The sequence below is a fragment of the Oryx dammah genome, unplaced genomic scaffold (genome assembly GCF_014754425.2).
Source record: "Oryx dammah isolate SB20612 unplaced genomic scaffold, SCBI_Odam_1.1 HiC_scaffold_28, whole genome shotgun sequence".
Lineage (NCBI taxonomy): Eukaryota > Metazoa > Chordata > Mammalia > Artiodactyla > Bovidae > Oryx > Oryx dammah.
The window spans coordinates 110,584,213-110,601,352 of NW_024070212.1; positions in this window are offsets into that span (position 1 = coordinate 110,584,213).

Here is a 17,140-nt window from a genome sequence, read left to right on the forward strand (position 1 = left end):
CATCCTTCCCTGCCTCGTCCAGAAGCCCAGGTCTCCCTTGGCTTGTGGCTGCATCACTTTCAGGTCTGCCTCCGTCTTCCCATAGCCCTCTCCTCCTTCCTCTCTGCTTTCTCTTCTGTATCTTTTAAGGACACTTAGGGCCCACCTGGACAATCCAGGATGACCCTTCATTTAACTACATCTGCAAGGACTCTTTTCCAAATAATGTCACATTCACAGCTATGGTTTTTCCAGTAGTCACGTACGGATGTGAGAGCTGGACCATAAAGAAGGCTGAGCACTGAAGAACTGATGCTTTCAAACTGTGGTGCTGGAGAAGACTCTTGAGAGTCCCTTGGACTGCAAGGAGATCAAACCACTCAGTCCTAAAGGAAATCAACCCTGAATATTCATTGGAAGGACTGATGCTGAAGCTTTAATACTTTGGCCACCTGATGGGAAGAGCCAACTCATTGGAAAAGACCCTGATACTGCAAAAGATTTAGGGCAAGAGGAGAAGGGGATGGCAAAGCATGAGATGGTTGGATGGCATCAATGACTCAATGTACGTGAGTTTGAGCAACTCTGGGAGATAGTGGAGGACAGAGAAGCCTGGCGTGCTGCAGTCCACGGGCTCACAAAGAGTCGGATACAACTTAGTGACTAAAGCCTCATCAACAAAAACAACAAAAACCCCAATACAAAAAGTTTAAGAAAAAATCGCTCTCTTAAACGCTCTCCTTTCACAGAGGTCATGCAGTTGCATGCTAAGTGCTTTACTCATGTCTGACACGAGTTTGAGCAAACTCCAGGAGATGGTGAAGGACAGAGGAGGCCTGGTGTGCTGCAGTTCACGGGGTTGCAAAGAGTCGGACCTGACTCTGCGACTGATTGACGGCACAACAGTAAAGAAGGAACAGCTACACACAACAGCGTGGGTGATTTTCAGACACTGTGTTGAGTGAAAGACTGACTCAAAAGAGTGCACGCTTTGTGATTTTATTGATATGAAATTCGAGAACAGACTAAACCAATCTTCAAATAAATCAGGAGTGGCCAGCTCTGTGGAGGAGAGCTGTTCACTAAAAATGGGATGCTGCTGCTGCTGCTGCTAAGTTGCTTCAGTCGTGTCCTACTCTGTGCGACCCCAGAGACGGCAGCCCACAGGCTCCTCTGTCCCTGGGATTCTCCAGGCAAGAACACTGGAGTGGGTTACCATTTCCTTCTCCAATGCATGAAAGTGAAAAGTGAAAGTGAAGTTGCTCAGTTGTGTCCGACTCTTCCCGACCCCATGGACTGCAGCCTACCAGGCTCCTCCATCCATGGGATTTTCCAGGCAAGAGTACTGGAGTGGGGTGCCATGGGCTAGAAGGAGACTTCTGGGTACTGGAGACCTTCTTTTCCTTGATCTAGTGCTGGTGAGGTGAGTGATTCCTTGTGTTAAAAAGAGTGAGCTGTGAGCACAAGGCAAGGTTTGTGTACCTCACTCTGTATGTGTTATAGCTCAATAATAAAATAAACACTGAACTGAATAGTAGATTTGTTAGTTAAACCTCCACATCGATATATTGTGTTGGGTTGTAAAACTTTGGAAGTGAATATTTTTAATTAAAAAATTTGGGGGGGGACTGAATATTATTAATGAACTTTTGGGGGGAATAATTTTAGATTTGCAGAAAAGTTACAAAGATAGAACAGAGTGTTCCCGAACACCCCACACCCAGTCTCCCCTAATATTATCATCTTATGTAACTGTGGTACATTTGTCAAAACGAAGAGGCTTCGCTGGTACATTACTATTAACTAAACTCTGGACTTCATTCAGATTTCTGTAGTTTTTCCACCAAAGTCCCTTTTCTGTTCTGGGATCCAATCCAGGATACATTCAGTGAAACTGAATTTTTACTGTAATTTGTGTCCTTAGACACACACACACACACGTGAATGTGTGCCTGCTAAGTCACTTCAGTCATGTCCAACTCTTTGTGACGCTGTGGACTGTAGCCAGCCAGGCTCCTCTGTCCATGAGATTCTCCAGGCAAGAATACTGGAGTGGGTTGCCATGCCCTCCTCAAGGGGATCTTCCTGACCCAGGGATCAAACCCACATCTCTTATGTCTCCTGCATTGGCAGGCAAGTTCTTTTCACTAGCACTCCCTGGGAAGCCCCCCCCCCACCAACACACACACAAATACTCCTTCCAGCAGGCCTCTCCCCTCCTCCGAACTTCCCCTAAAAAATAAAAGTTGCTCAGTTGTGTCGACTCTTTGCGACCCCATGGACGGCATAGTCCATGGAATTCTCCAGGCCAGAATACTGGAGTGCCTAGCCTTTCCCTTCTCCAGCAGATCTTCCCAACCCAGGAATCGAACTGGGGTCTCCTGCATCACAGGCAGATTCTTTACCAAGTGAGCTATCAGGGAAGCCCACTTGACAAACAAATGAACAAACAAATCAGCGCAGAGAAGTGAGCTTCAGACCTGGACGCCTGGGGTGGGAATGTTAGAAGCAGTTCAGACTCTGAAGCCTGGAGAAGAGGGCCCTTAATTCAATCACACAGCACCCCACCCCAGGCTGTGCTACATGGGGGGTTATCCCACAAGCAGAGCCCAGATACAGCAGGGAATGGGGAGCCTGGCCTCTCCCGTACCTGCCTCAGCACAGGCAGGGAGACCTGGGGCTCCAAGCTTGGGAGCCCCCTTGGCCCTGGGATCAACTCAGAGCGGCTCCCATGCACCTCAGCTCTGTCTGTCAGCACACCCCTTTTAACCGTCTGGTGGGGTGAACTTCCCTGGTGGCTCAGCTGGTAAAGAATCTGCCTGCAATGTGGGAGACCTGAGCTCGATCCCTGGGTTGGGAAGATCTCCTAGAGAAAGGAAAGGCTACCCACTCCAGTCTTCTGGCCTGGAGAATTCCATGGACTATATAGTCCATGGGGTCGCAAAGAGTCAGACACGACTGAGCGACTTACATGTTCACCTTCACCTTCTGGTGTGACTTTTCCACCTGTGATGGTCATGGGAGCCTTTCCACATCTATGTCCTGGCTTCCAGCAACAGCAACTGAGGCCTGGACTCCTGGGGCCTGGGGACAAGCTCCTGGAAGCCATGGAGAATGGGATTCTGGGGCTGGGGAGTAGACGTGGCTGCTGGCATACCTGTCCCTGGGGAGGGGGCACCAAGGCCCTGTGACAAGGTCGGTACGGTAGGCTGAATATTGACCCCTAAAAATTCCACCTCCTGGTCCCTAGAACCTGCGACTGTGGCCTTACGTGGCTACAGGGACTTTGCAGATGGGGTTAAGTTGGGGATCTTGAGACAAGAAGGTCATCCTAGGTGAGCCGGGGTTTGGAGAATGTAGATGTGATGACCCGGGTCTGTAGCACAGGGAGGCAGGGGGAGGAAGGCTGACTACAGACAGAGAGGGTGTGATGCTGAAAGTCAGCGCTGCACTGCTGGCTTCGAAGCTGCAAGGAGCCACAAGCCACGGAGGGCAAGCAGTGAGCTCTGGGGGCTGGAGAAGTAAGGAAGGACCCTGGAGGGGGCGTGGCCATGCCCCTACCTTGACGTTAGCCTGCAAAACTGATTCTAGGCTTGTGCCCTTCAGAACTAGAGGAGAACGGCTTGCATGCACTCTCAGCAGTGTCCAACTCTTTGTGACCCCGTAGACTGTAGCCCACCAGGCTCCTCTGTCCATGGGATTCTCCAGGCAAGAATACTGGTGTGGGTTGCCATTTCCTTTCCTGGGGAATCTTCCTGACCCAGGGATCGAACCCACATCACTCAAGTCTCCTGCGCTGGCAGGCAGATTCTTTACCACTGAGCCAACTGGGAATCCCAGAGGGGAATAAGCGTGTATAGTTTTAAGCCACCAAGTGGGTGGGGGGTTGTTACAGTGACAATAAGAAGCCAGCACGACCCTGCTCGTCTTGCCTCAGCAGCTGAGAAGGAGGACCATGGGTGGTGAGGGAATGGGTTGCTTCTGCACTCAGCTCTGAGCATGACAAGTGCATCCCGGGACACCTCAAGGTCACAGTGCCCCCCAGACATACAGAAAGTGAGAAGCTAGGAAAGAGATCATTTCTGTTGTGTTTGCTGGTATTGTTCAGTCCCTAAGTCACTCCTTGTGGCCCCATGGACTGCAGCGCACCAGGCTTCCCTGTCTTTCACCATCTCCCACAGTTTGCTCAAACTCATGTCCATTGAGTCAGTGATGCCATCCAACCATCTCATCCTCGGCCACATTTCTATCATGTCCTCATGTAATTCCTCTCTTTGGCCCATCCTGATATCTGATGACTCAAGGGAGGAGAAAGGGGAGTGTTAATGTCTAACTTCCCTCTTGTCACAACCTTTCCTGCAATGACAGAATCCCCCCATCCATCCTGGGGAACCCAGGCCTTCCTGATCTGAAAGGACTCCATCTTCCAAACTCTCAGGAGAGGGTAGATAGACTATGCTACCATGGCAACCTTCTAAGTTCCCCCAGTCAGCCCTAAGGGACCTGGGCCATGCCCTAAGAGTTACTGTCTGTGGGCACCGGGTTAGTGCCCAGGACCCTTCCTGACCTATTAAATGTGGAATTGGCTGTAGCCTTCCAGACTCCTTTGTCCCTGGGAGTCTCCAGGCAACAATACTGGAGTGGGTTGCCATTTCCCTCTCCAGGGGAATCTTCCCGACCCAGGGATTGAACCCGCATCTCTTATGTCTCCTGCGTTGGCAGGTAGGTTCTTTACCACTGGCACCACGTGGGAAGCCTATATTGAATGTACCGGTATCCTGAGAATCCTTAGCCCCACCCGGGTCCTTCTATTCTTGGTCAGATAGGATCGATGGAGCCCCACTACACCCTGCACCATCTCTACAACCCCTGCCTCTCAGATGGGGGCAGGCTTCCTGAGGACCGGGGACCTCCCTGAGTGGGCAGAGCCCACCAGATACCTATTGTCCAGAGACCAGAGCTCAGAAACACAATCAGAGCCTAGAAGTCAGTGCTCTTGTCCACTATGAGAACCCCTGGGACAGGGTCATCATTTCCAAAATGTCCCCACTATTTCCCCTCTTTGTTTTGGAAGTTCTAGAGTTTCTTTGGTGGCTTAGTCAGTAAAGAATCTGCCTGCAATGCAAGAGACCTGGGTTCAACTCCTGGGTTGGGAAAATCTCCTGGCGAAAGCAATGGCTACCCACTCCAGTACTCCTACCTGAAGAATTCCACGGACAGAGGAGCCTGGTGGGCTACAGTCCATGAGGTCTGCAAGAGTCAGACACGACTGAGTGATTGAACTGTCTTTGTTCTGCCCAAAGAGCTGATAGCTCACGGGAACTGATTGAAGAGCTGAAAACTACATGCCATGGTCTCTCCTGTGATGACACGCACTGCTGACACTTTGCAGAATGGGTCCCCTAAGGACCCAGGAACGGATCATGGTCGGTGACATGGCCAAGGGCCCCTTTCCCACACCACCCACTCTAGGTGCCAAGAGTTTGGTTTGCTTCCCTGGGATGGCTAGTTCAGTTCAGTCGCTCAGTCGTGTCTGACTCTTTGCAACCCCATGAATCGCAGCACGCCAGGCCTCCCTGTCCATCACCATCTCCTGGAGTTCACTCAGACTCATGTCCATCGAGTCCGTGATGCCATCCAGCCATCTCATCCTGGGTCGTCCCTGTCTCCTCCTGCCCCCAATCTCTCCCAGCATCAGAGTCTTTTCCAATGAGTCAACTCTTCGCATGAGGTGGCCAAAGTACTGGAGCTTCAGCTTTAGCATCATTCCCTCCAAAGAAATCCCAGGGTTGATCTCCTTCAGAATGGACTGGTTGGATCTCTTTGCAGTCCAAGGGACCCTCAAGAGTCTTCTCCAACACCACAGTTCAAACGCATCAATTCTTCGGCATTCAGCCTTCTTCTCCAACTCTCACATCCATACATGACCACTGGAAAAACCATAGCCTTGACTAGACGGACCTTAGTCGGCAAAGTAATGTCTCTGCTTTTGAATATACTATCTAGGTTGGGCATAACTTTTCTTCCAAGGAGTAAGAGTCTTTTAATTTCATGGCTGCAGTCACCATCTGCAGTGATTTTGGAGCCCCAAAAAATAAAGTCTGACACTGTTTCCCCATCTATTTGCCATGAAGTGATGGGACCAGATGCCATGATCTTTGTTTTCTGAATGTTGAGCTTTAAGCCAACTTTTTCACTCTCCTCTTTCACTTTCATCAAGAGGCTTTTTAGCTCCTCTTCACTTTCTGCCATAAAGGCGGTGTCATCTGCATATCTGAGGTTATTGATCTTTCTCCCGGCAATCTTGATTCCAGCTTGTGTTTCTTCCAGTCCAGCGTTTCTCATGATGTACTCTCATAGAAGTTAAATAAGCAGGGTGACAATATACAGCCTTGACGTACTCCTTTTCCTATTTGGAACCAGTCTGTTGTTCCATGTCCAGTTCTAACTGTTGCTTCCTGACTTGCATACAGATTTCTTAAGAGGCAGGTCAGGTGGTCTGGTATTCCCATCTCTTTCAGAATTTTCCACAGTTTCTTGTGATCCACACAGTCAAAGGCTTTGGCATAGTCAATCAAGCAGAAATAGATGTTTTTCTGGAACTCTCTTGCTTTTTCCATGATCCAGTGGATGTTGGCAATTTGATCTCTGGTTCCTCTGCCTTTTCTAAAACCAGTTTGAACATCAGGGAGTTCACGGTTCACATATTGCTGAAGCCTGGCTTGGAGAATTTTGAGCATTACTTTACTAGCGTGTGAGAAGAGTGCAATTGTGTGGTAGTTTGAGCATTCTTCTGCATTGCCTTTCTTTGGGATTGGAATGAAAACTGACCTTTTCCAGTCCTGTGGCCACTGCTGAGTTTTCCAAATTTGCTGGCATATTGAGTTGCAACACTTTCACAGCATCATCTTTCAGGATTTGAAACAGCTCAACTGGAATTCCATCACCTCCACTAGCTTTGTTTGTAGTGATGTTTTCTAAGGCCCACTTGACTTCACATTCCAAGATGTCTCGCTCTAGATTAGTGATCACATCATCATGATTATCTGGGTCGTGAAGATCTTTTTTGTATAATTCTTCTGTGTATTCTTGCCACCTCTTCTTAATATCTTCTGCTGCTGTTAGGTCCATACCATTTCTGTCCTTTATCGAGCCCATCTTTGCATGAAATATTCCCTTGGTATCTCTAATTTTCTTGAAGAGATCTCTAGTCTTTCCCATTCTGTTCTTTTCCTCTATTTCTTTGCACTGATCGCTGAAGAAGGCTTTTTTGTCTCTTCTTGCTATTCTTTGGAACTCTGCATTCCAAAGATGCTTATATCTTTCCTTTTTTCCTTTGCTTTTTGCCTCTCTTCTTTTCACAGCTATTTGTAAGGCCTCCCCAGACAGCCATTTTGCTTTTTTGCATTTCTTTTCCATGGGGATGGTCTTGATCCCTGTCTCCTGTCCAATGTCACGAACCTCATTCCATAGTTCATCAGGCACTCTATCTATCAGATCTAGACCCTTAAATCTATTTCTCACTTCCACTGTATAATCATAAGGTATTTGATTTAGGTCAGCAGGCACAGGAGGGATGGCTAAGGCCGCTGTTATACAGTGGAGTGTTTTTAGTGTCAGCCATGGAGTAGATGATGTTCTGGGAGCTGGGGATTCCCTGTGACAAGACAGAGCCCCTGTCCTCAAGAAACCTGAACCTCATGGGAGGGAGTGGATGATAAACACGTAAGTAACTTAGAGCGAATTGCAACTCTGTCCAAGTTAGCAATAAAGAGAATGTAAATGTGGTCAGAGCTTCCCTGATGGCTCAGTGGTAAAGAGCTCGCCAGCCAATGCAGGAGACCTGGGTTCAATCCCTGGGTCAGGAAGAGCAGCTGGAGATGGAAATGGCAACCCACTCCAGTGTTCTTGCCTGAGACATCCCATGAACAGAGAAGCTTGGTGGGCTACTATCCATGGGGCCATAAAAAGTCAGACACGACTTAGCAACTAAATAAGAAGTAGATAAGAGGAGGTGACACTTGAACGGAGGCCCTGGAGAAACAACAACACACTTGTTCCCCTCAACAAGCTATAGCCGTGGACCCAGCACCTCACCAGCGTCCAACTGGCAGCTGGCCCCCAGGACCTCAGTCTCTCTGGCCTTTCTCTGGTGTTGCCTTTGGGGTCCACATCATGGGTTTCCATCTGCCGTGTGTATAGAGCAGAGGTTCCCATGATGTGGTCCCCAGAGAAAGAGCGTCACCTGTAGAGCCGTGAGAAATGCAAACTCTTAGGTCCTGCTGAATCTGATAGACCTTCTGAATCTGAAACTCTGGGGGTGGCTGGGAGCGCCCAGCAAACTGGCTTTTAACAAGCCCTCCAGATGATTCAGACGTGTGCGGAAGTTTGACAACTTGAAGAAACCCTGGAATAGAACCCAACCTGTTCAGTACTTTGTTCAAGATGCAGGAAGATCCTCTTGGTTCTGCAACCTCCCTTGCCACCCTGGTGGTCTTCCTGATACAAACAGCCCTGGTGGGATTTAAGGCCTGGCCCTCAGATGAGGGTGGTTGATGATGGGAAAGAAAGGTTGGCAAAGATCCTCCTTACTCTGGCTTCCACTCTGCCTTCAGAGGAGAAGGTATGGCCAGGCACACCTGTCTAACTTGGTCAGAATGATCAGAAAAGGATGTTCTCTGGGTCTGGAAGGAAGGTCCATGGGTTCTCAATGAACCTTCCTTAGGGGCAGCAGGTGTGCAGCCCACTCATGTGCTGCCAGCCTCTTAAACTGCGCCCTCCTCTGTCAGCTGTGGTCCCCACCCTGGCTCAACTAACACCTTCCTCTGTCGCAAATCCTGAGCTACACCTCTGGGCACTTGGCAGGCAAGTCTGGTCCCTCCTTGGCCGTTCTATAGCTTAAGTATACATTCCTAGTTAGCATAACCTAACAGAAAGGTTGACAGTGAATTTTTGCTGGATTCTAAAGCCATGAAGCTACTTAGACAGCTTCTGCAGCCTTTGTGTGCTTAGGCTGTCCATCTGGGTGGCCCTCCTGCCCTTGACCAGCCTACCACCGGCCTCTGTTCCTTTAACACACATGTGTGCCAAGTGCACAAGATCATGGGACACGAGTGTAATGGAGTCGGCCACCAGACAGCCTGTCTCATGACAGTGGACGCTGTCTGAAATTTGTCAAGACCAAATATGAAAAGGCTGTGACAGTCATCTTTTAGTGTGGTCCACCATGCCATGGCAGAATCTGCCTCCTCCTTAAGAGTTTTAATCATGCCAAAGCCACACACACATGCACAGACACCTGTGCACACACACATACACCCATGCACGCACAATGCACCCATACACACATACCATGCACATACACATGTGCCCATATATGCACGCCCATGTATGCACACACATGTACATGTGCACACACACATGCATGCACACCTGTGCATGCACCCATGCACACCCATGCACCCATGCATGGTCACACACATGTACCCGTGCACACATACACATGCACATACACCCCCCACACACATGCCCCTGTGCACACACACATCTGTGCACACACATGCACCCATGTGCACACACCCCTGCACACATGTACACCCACATGCACCCATGCACACACACACGTGCACACACACAGGCACCCATATGCAGACACTCATGCAGTTTCCTCTCCTCCCCCAGGGACCATGGTGACTTCCTCAAGGCCACACAGCCAGCCACTTGGAGACAAGGCCAGCAGAGTAATTCGGTTTTCTGAGCCCAAACCAACGTTTGCACATCTGTTCCGAGTTGTCTCCTTCATCTCTTCCTGAACATCCAAGAAGTTCAAAGAGATTCATGTGTGTGGGTTCTGAGACGCGGAGTTCTGCTTGGCCCATCTCCAGAGCCTGTGTCCTTGACTCTGGGCACCATGCTACCTTCCCGGGCATTCCTTCCTAGCCTCACCAGAGTGGGTGGAGAGGGAGCCAGATGTCAGCCCTGGTGTTAGGACTTGCCAGCCTGGTGTGCCTGAGAAAATGGCGATTCATGCAGAGACAGGAGGAGCCGGAGAGCTCAGAGCTCAAGGCTTCTGTGCTGCGTCGTGGGAGTTCAGGCCACACTGCCACCTGTGTCTCATCCCCACCCGCGTCTCATCCCCACCACGTGCAGACAAAAGGAAAGAATCCAACATTGAAATGTGATGCTTAAATCATGCTGCTCCGAGCAGAAGTGAGAAAGCTGACTGTACTTTTGGCAAGGTGTTGCTTTTTCAAATTCCATTTCTGTACTCTTTTTAGGGGAGGTTTTCAGAGTAATAGGTGCCAAATATTTCGAAGTACAAAGAAGCAAAAGAAAAAATAAAACACCCATAATCCCACTAACCAGAGGCACATTTTCTTCTGGATTTTCATCTGTGAACTTTTCTTTCTTCCCCAAAATTGAGAATATGCTATACAATGAATCATGCTTTTTACCCCCACTTGAAGTTATATCATAAACATTTCCTCCACACCATTTTCTTGCAAAAGATAAGACATCAAGAGATGCACCTCAAATTATTTAACTCTCCCTTGAATATAAGAAATTGAAGTTACTTAGATTTTTTTTCTGTTATAAATACACTGAGATGAAAACCTTTGTGAGTACCTTTTAGTCCTTATCTGTGGTTATTTCTGTAAATTGAATCCCTTGAAAAGAATTACTGAGTCAAAGATGAGCAGTTGAATTTTCTTGAAATGTGTAGTTTGTAAATGGAAGGCCCAGTTGCCCATTCTGAGTTTAAAATGCCCTGAAATAGCTTTCTCCTTGTATACTTTAACACAGCTGAGTTCCAAGAAAAGATGATTGTCATACATTTGTCCTTTAGTTCATAAATCACGGTCCCTGCTTTCTCTCTGATGTGGTTTCTAACCTGGTTAAAGGCCAGAGGTAGACACCAGTGGCACAGTGGTTAAAAAAAAAGGTCTGCGTGCAACACAGAAGATGCAGGAGACCTGGGCTTGATCCCTGGGTGGGGAAGATAGATCCCCTGGAGTAGGAAATGGCAACCCAGCCAGTATTCTTGCCTGCAAAATCCCACGGACAGAGGAGCACAGCAGGCTACAGTCCATGGGGTCGCAAAGAGTTGGACACGACTGAGTGAGCACTTAATACGTCTAGAATCTTGTGGCTCAGCTGGTAAAGAATCCACCTGCAATGCCGGAGACCTGGGTTTGATCCTTGGGTGGGGAAGATCCCCTGGAGAAGGGAAAGGCTACCCACTCCAGTATTCCGGCCTGTAAATTCCATGGACTGTATGGGGTGGCAAAGAGTTGTACATGACTGAGTGACTTTCACTTTTCTAGAATCAAAAAGGTCAAAAGAGCCCTGAATATTACCTGTTCTAACTTTGTTCACAATCTGACAAAATTAGAGCAGAGATGTAGGGAGATGAGTGACTGCTCAGAGTGGCACAGTCCAGGCCTGGACTGTGTCTGGCCCCTGCAGGTACCTCCACCCTCACTCCTGCCCTGGACCGGAAGTTCAAGGGTCCCAGCAAAAAAACGTGGCCTCCTGACCACGGTCACCTCCTTTCCTTTTCCTCGGTTCCATCAGACCCTCTCTTCCACCCAAGGAGGCTCTGGGTCAGAGGGCACTCAGCTAGCCCTTGTCGTCTGACACGTGTGGAGCATTTTCCTTCTTTCTAGACCTTTCAGGGTGACATCCTGAGTGTGGTTTTATAACCTCAGGGCCACCGATTCTCAGTGAGAACCTAACTTTCAGTGTGCTAGATGCTTTGCTTTTTTCTTTAATCCATCAGGATGATCGTTGTGCATATTCATTGGGTGTTAAGCACTGAGCTGAGGGTATAAAACAAAAGTGAATGTCTATTGGGGATTTCCCTGGTCTTTAAGACTTTGCCTTCCAATGCAGGGGATGCAGCTTCAAATCCTGATCAGGGAGCTCAGAGCCCACATGACTTGAGGCTAAAAAACCAAAACATAAGACAGAAGTGATACTGTAACAAATTCAATAAAGGCTTTATAACAGTACACCTCAAAAAAGTCTTTACAAAAGTGAATGCCCGTTGAGGCCTGACTGTGCAGCAGGCATCATCCCAGGTCCTTTGCAGGCATTCACTCATTCAGTCCCTCCAACCACACTATGGGGCAGGTCACTATTATCACCCCCATTTTACAGAGGAAGAAACTGAGGCAGAGCAGAACTAAGCCTCTTAATCATGATTTTATTACAAGCCGGGAAGAGGCCGAGCCAGGAGGTCAGATCTCTTAGTCTGCCCTTTTCCTGCCTGACTGAGGAGGAGTGAGGTGGTGGGCACGTCACAGAACAGCATAGGGTGGGAACTTCAGGGCGGCAGAGGCCTTGTGCCCTAGAGTCTGGGGCAGCATCTGGGCACAGGGCAGGCTCTCAGTCAGTGTCTGTTAAGTGAAAGATGAAGGGATGAATGGACACATGCGACGATCCGATGTGGTCACAGCAGAGCTGGAGTGAGTGTGGGAGAGGGTCAAAAAGACCAGTAAAGGTGGGCGAGGTGTGGACCTCGAAGGGTTTGGTATAAGCTGCCAGGGAGCTTGAGTTCCATCCGACATTAGAGGATCAGTGTAGGTCATGCTAGTAGTATAAAGAACCCGCCTGCCAATGCAGGAGACATAAGAGATGGAGTTCGATCCCTGGGTCTGAAAGATCCCCTGGAGGAGGGCATGGCAGCCCACTCTAGTATTCCTGCCTGGAGGATCCCATGGACAGAGAAGCCTGGCGGACTGCAGTCCCTAGGTTTGCACAGAGTTAGACACGACTGAAGTGACTTAGCAGGCAAGGTCAGGGAATTTCACCTGGAGGAAGGGCAGGCTCAGATTTGCATTTTAGAGAGCCGTGGTAGAAATGTGGAGGACAGAGCGAGAGGTGTGGGTGGGCTGGTAAGGAGCCTGAAGGAAAATGGGCTGGAGAAAGTCCTCCTGAAAATTCAGGGGACAAACCACACAAGAGTGGAGTGAAACCGGCTGCACAGAAGGGAGTGGATCCCAGAGGGCTCCATCAGTGATCTAGCAGATGTGGGTGGGGATGAAGATGCTATTCAGACTCCGGCTTGGGAGACTGGATAATCTAGATAGGTGATGCACATGGAAGAGCAGGTTTATGATGTACAGATGGAAAACTCAGACGAGGCGGGGCTCACGTGTCCATTGGATATGCGCAAAGGCAGCCGGAAGTGTGGGTGGGAGCCCAGGAAGGAGGTCAGAGTGGGAAGTGCAGTTTTAGAAGCTGTTAAGTGGCGTAACACCCTGAGCGCATGGGACAGACAGAGAGAAGTTCAAGAACACAAGCTGGAGAAATGCCAGGGTATTAGAGGGTGGAGATGAGATGGGATGGTCAGAGAGGAAGACAGGAAACTGGACAAGACACCCAAAGCACTGCAAGGAAGCGGGAGAGGCCTCCAGGGTCACATGCTGTGACAAGGACTTGGGAGCAGGAAGTCTGTAGAGATCCGGATGAGAAGCTTTCAACGGGAGGCGATGAAATAGGACAGTGAGGACAAATCATTCTCCAAAGCCATCAGTCAGTCGGTCAGTTCAGTCGCTCAGTTGCTGCGACCCCATGGACTGCAGCACGCCAGGCTTCCCTCTCCATCACCCACTCCCGGAGCCTACTCAAACATGTCTATCGCGTCGGTGATGCCATCCAACCGTCTCATCCTCTGTTGTCCCCTTCTTCTCCTGCCCTCAATCTTTTCCAGCATCAGGGTCTTTTCAAATGAGTCGGTTCTTTGCATCAGGCAGGTGGCCAAAGTCGTCAGGTAACGGGAAAAGGATAGAGCAGGCAAGGAGGAGGCAAGTGGGTGCCTGGTTCTCGGTCATGGCTGCCCATGGGCCAAGCCAGAGGATGTGTGCACCCCAGCATAGACATGTCTGTTTAATTGGCCTGGGATGGAGCCTTTCAAATACACAGTCAAGGCTGAGAACCACTAGCAGCGAAGAGTGCTGTGGTTTTTTAAAGATGGAAAAACACTGAACTAGCTTATGGGGGAGGGGGAGGAGTAAGACTGGGGGAGAGGAGAATATCCAGGAGGGTCAGGGTGGCTTGGGAGCTGTCCCAGCAGGTAACAAGGGAACCCTGGAAAGATACGAGAGGACCATGGGGCTAGAGGCTGACATGGATGCATTCGTGAGTGGTCTGGGAGACCCAGACAGAAAAGTGAGGGCTTTTTTTTTTTTTTTTTAATACGCTGCTCTGAAGAGTGTGGAAAGGTGAAATAGGAAAGCAAGATGAACCAGAAAAGTACAGGTTTTGGTAAGCCAGCCAATAAGGAAGGCAGAACTGATGTCTGGAAAACACTGGCCACCATGCTAGTTGGAGCTGTGGGTTTGTTCGGTGCCAAGCTGCCTGGTAGGGGGACTTCTCTGATGAGGGTCAGTAACCCCGACAGAAGGTAGTCTGGCTGGAGGTTTTCAGGGATGTATGGAAGGAGGAGGCGGGTGATGAGGTGACTGAAAGCCCCAAGGAGAGGAGGCTAGGGTGTGGATGCTGTGTGTGATAGGGGCTGAGTGTGTGGATGTGGGGAGGGGAAAAGGCAGGGTTGGGGCAAAGATTGGGGTTCATGAGAGATGGAAGGGAAGGAGAACTGGGTCTGAGGGGTGGAGCTAGGTCTAGAGGTCAAGTTTGGGGTTGCAAACAAACACTTCAAGGATGGCAGCTACAATGGGCAGTTCAGTCAGTTCAGTCGCTCAGTCATGTCTGACTCTTTGCGACCCCATGAATCGCAGCCCGCCAGGCCTCCCTGTTCATCACCAACTCCCGGAGTTCACCCAAACCCATGTCCATTGAGTCAGTGATGCCATCCAACCATCTCATCTTCTGTTGTCCCCTTCTCCTCCTGCCCTCAATCTTTCCCAGCATCAGGGTCTTTTCAAATGAGTCAGCTCTTCGCATCAGGTGGCCAGACTATTGGAGTTTCAGCTTCAACATCAGTCCTTCCAATGAACACCCAGGACTGATCTCCTTCGGATGAACTGGTTGGATCTCCTTGCAGTCCAAGGGACTCTCAAGAGTCTTCTCCAACACCACACTTCAAAAGCATCAATTCTTCGGTGCTCAGCCTTCTTCACAGTCCAACTCTCATATCCATACATGACTACTGGAAAAACCATAGCCTTGACTGGACAGACCTTTGTTGACAAAGTAATGTCTCTGCTTTTGAATATGCTGTCTAGGTTGGTCATAACTTTCCTTCCAAGGAGTAAGTGTCTTTCAATTTCATGGCTGCAATCACCATGTGCAGTGATCTTGGAGCCCAGAAAAATAAAGTCAGCCACTATTTCCACTGTTTCCCCATCTATTTGCCATAAAGTGATGGGACTGGATGCCATGATCTTCGTTTTCTAAATGTTGAGCTTTAAGCCAACTTTTTCATTCTCCTCCTTCACTTTCATCAAGAGGCTCTTTAGTTCTTCTTCACTTTCTGCCATAAGGGTGATGTCACCTGCATATCTGAGGTTATTGATATTTCTCCCAGCAGTCTTGAGTCCAGCCTGTGCTCCTTCCAGCCCAGCGTTTCTCATGATGTGCTCTGCTGCTGCTGCTGTCGCTTCAGACATGTCCGACTGTGCGACCCCACAGACGGCTGCCCACCAGGCTCCTCTGTCCCTGGGATTCTCCAGGCAAGAATATTGGAATGGGTTGCCATTTTCTTCTCCAATGCATTCATGCATGCTAAGTCGCTTCAGTCGATGTACTCTGCATATAAGTTAAATAAGCAGGGTGACAATATACAGCCTTGACGTACTCCTTTCCCTATTTGGAACCAGTCTGTTGTTCCATGTCCAGTTCTAACTGTTGCTTCCTGACCTGCATACAGGTTTCTCAAGAGGCAGGCCAGGTGGTCTGTTATTCCCATCTCCTTCAGAATTTTCCACAGTTTATTGTGATCCACATAGTCAAGGCTTTGGCATAGTCAATAAAGCAGAAATATATGTTTTTCTGGAACTCTCTTGCTTTTTCAATGATTCAGCAGATGTTGGCAATTTGATCTCTGGTTCCTCTGCCTTTTTTAAAACCAGCTTGAACATCTGGAAGTTCACAGTTCATGTATTGCTGAAGCCTGGCTTGGAGAATTTTGAGCATTACTTTACTAGCGTGTGAGATGAGTGCAATTCTGTCGTAGTTTGAGCATTCTTTGGCATTGTCTTTATTAGGGATTGGAATGAAAACTGACCTTTTCCAGTCCTGTGGCCATCGCTGAGTTTTCCAAATTTGCTGACATATTGAGTGCAGCACTTTCACAGCATCATCTTTCAGGATTTGAAATAGCTCAACTGGAATTCCATCACCTCCACTAGCTTTGTTCGTAGTGATGCTTCCTAAGGCCCACTTGACTTCACATTCAAGGATGTCTGCTTATACATCAGCTATACCTCAATTTAAAATTTTTTTAAAATAATAAAAAAAAAAGACTAAATGAGTCCATAAGGATGGGGTCCTAATCCTATTGGGTTGGTGACCTTTAAGAGGAAGAGAGATACCTCTGTGTGTGTGTGTGTGTGTGTGTGTCTGTCTGTCTGTCTCTGTCTCTCTCTATATATATACAGGTACTGAAGGGAAGCCAAGTGAGGACGCAGTGAGAAGCAGCCATCTGTATCATGATCTCAGGCTTCCAGCCTCCAGAACTGTGAGAAAATATTGACAAATGTCTAGTGTTTGAAGGCCTCTGGTCTCTGGTGTTTTGTTATGGCAGCTTGTGCTATGATACCGTCTACCTGGCACTCTGAGCTGGATGCTACAGCCCTGAGGGATGAATAAGACAAACGTGGATTCTTGAGGAGGTGATAATTAAGGAGAGGACTCCCTGGGTCAGGAAGATTCCCTTGGAGAAGGAAATGGAAGCCCACTCTAGTATCCTCGCCTGGAGAACTCCATGGACAGAGGAGCCTGGCGGGCTATGGTCCATAGGATCGCAGAGAGTTGGGCACAACTGAAACGACTCAGCTCAGCACACAAGAGAGGTGCACACGAAACAGTGCAGGTGCAAGTCGTGGTAAGAAGCGCTCTGGGGAAGAGCAGGCAAAGGCTGCGGTCTCGGGCTCCAAGAGAAGCGATGCTATTTAGCACAAGTGTCAGGAAAAAGCCCGTGCTTCCGGCAGCCTAGGAGTCTGGAGCATCAGGGAGAAAAAGGTGCCGTTGGGGGATG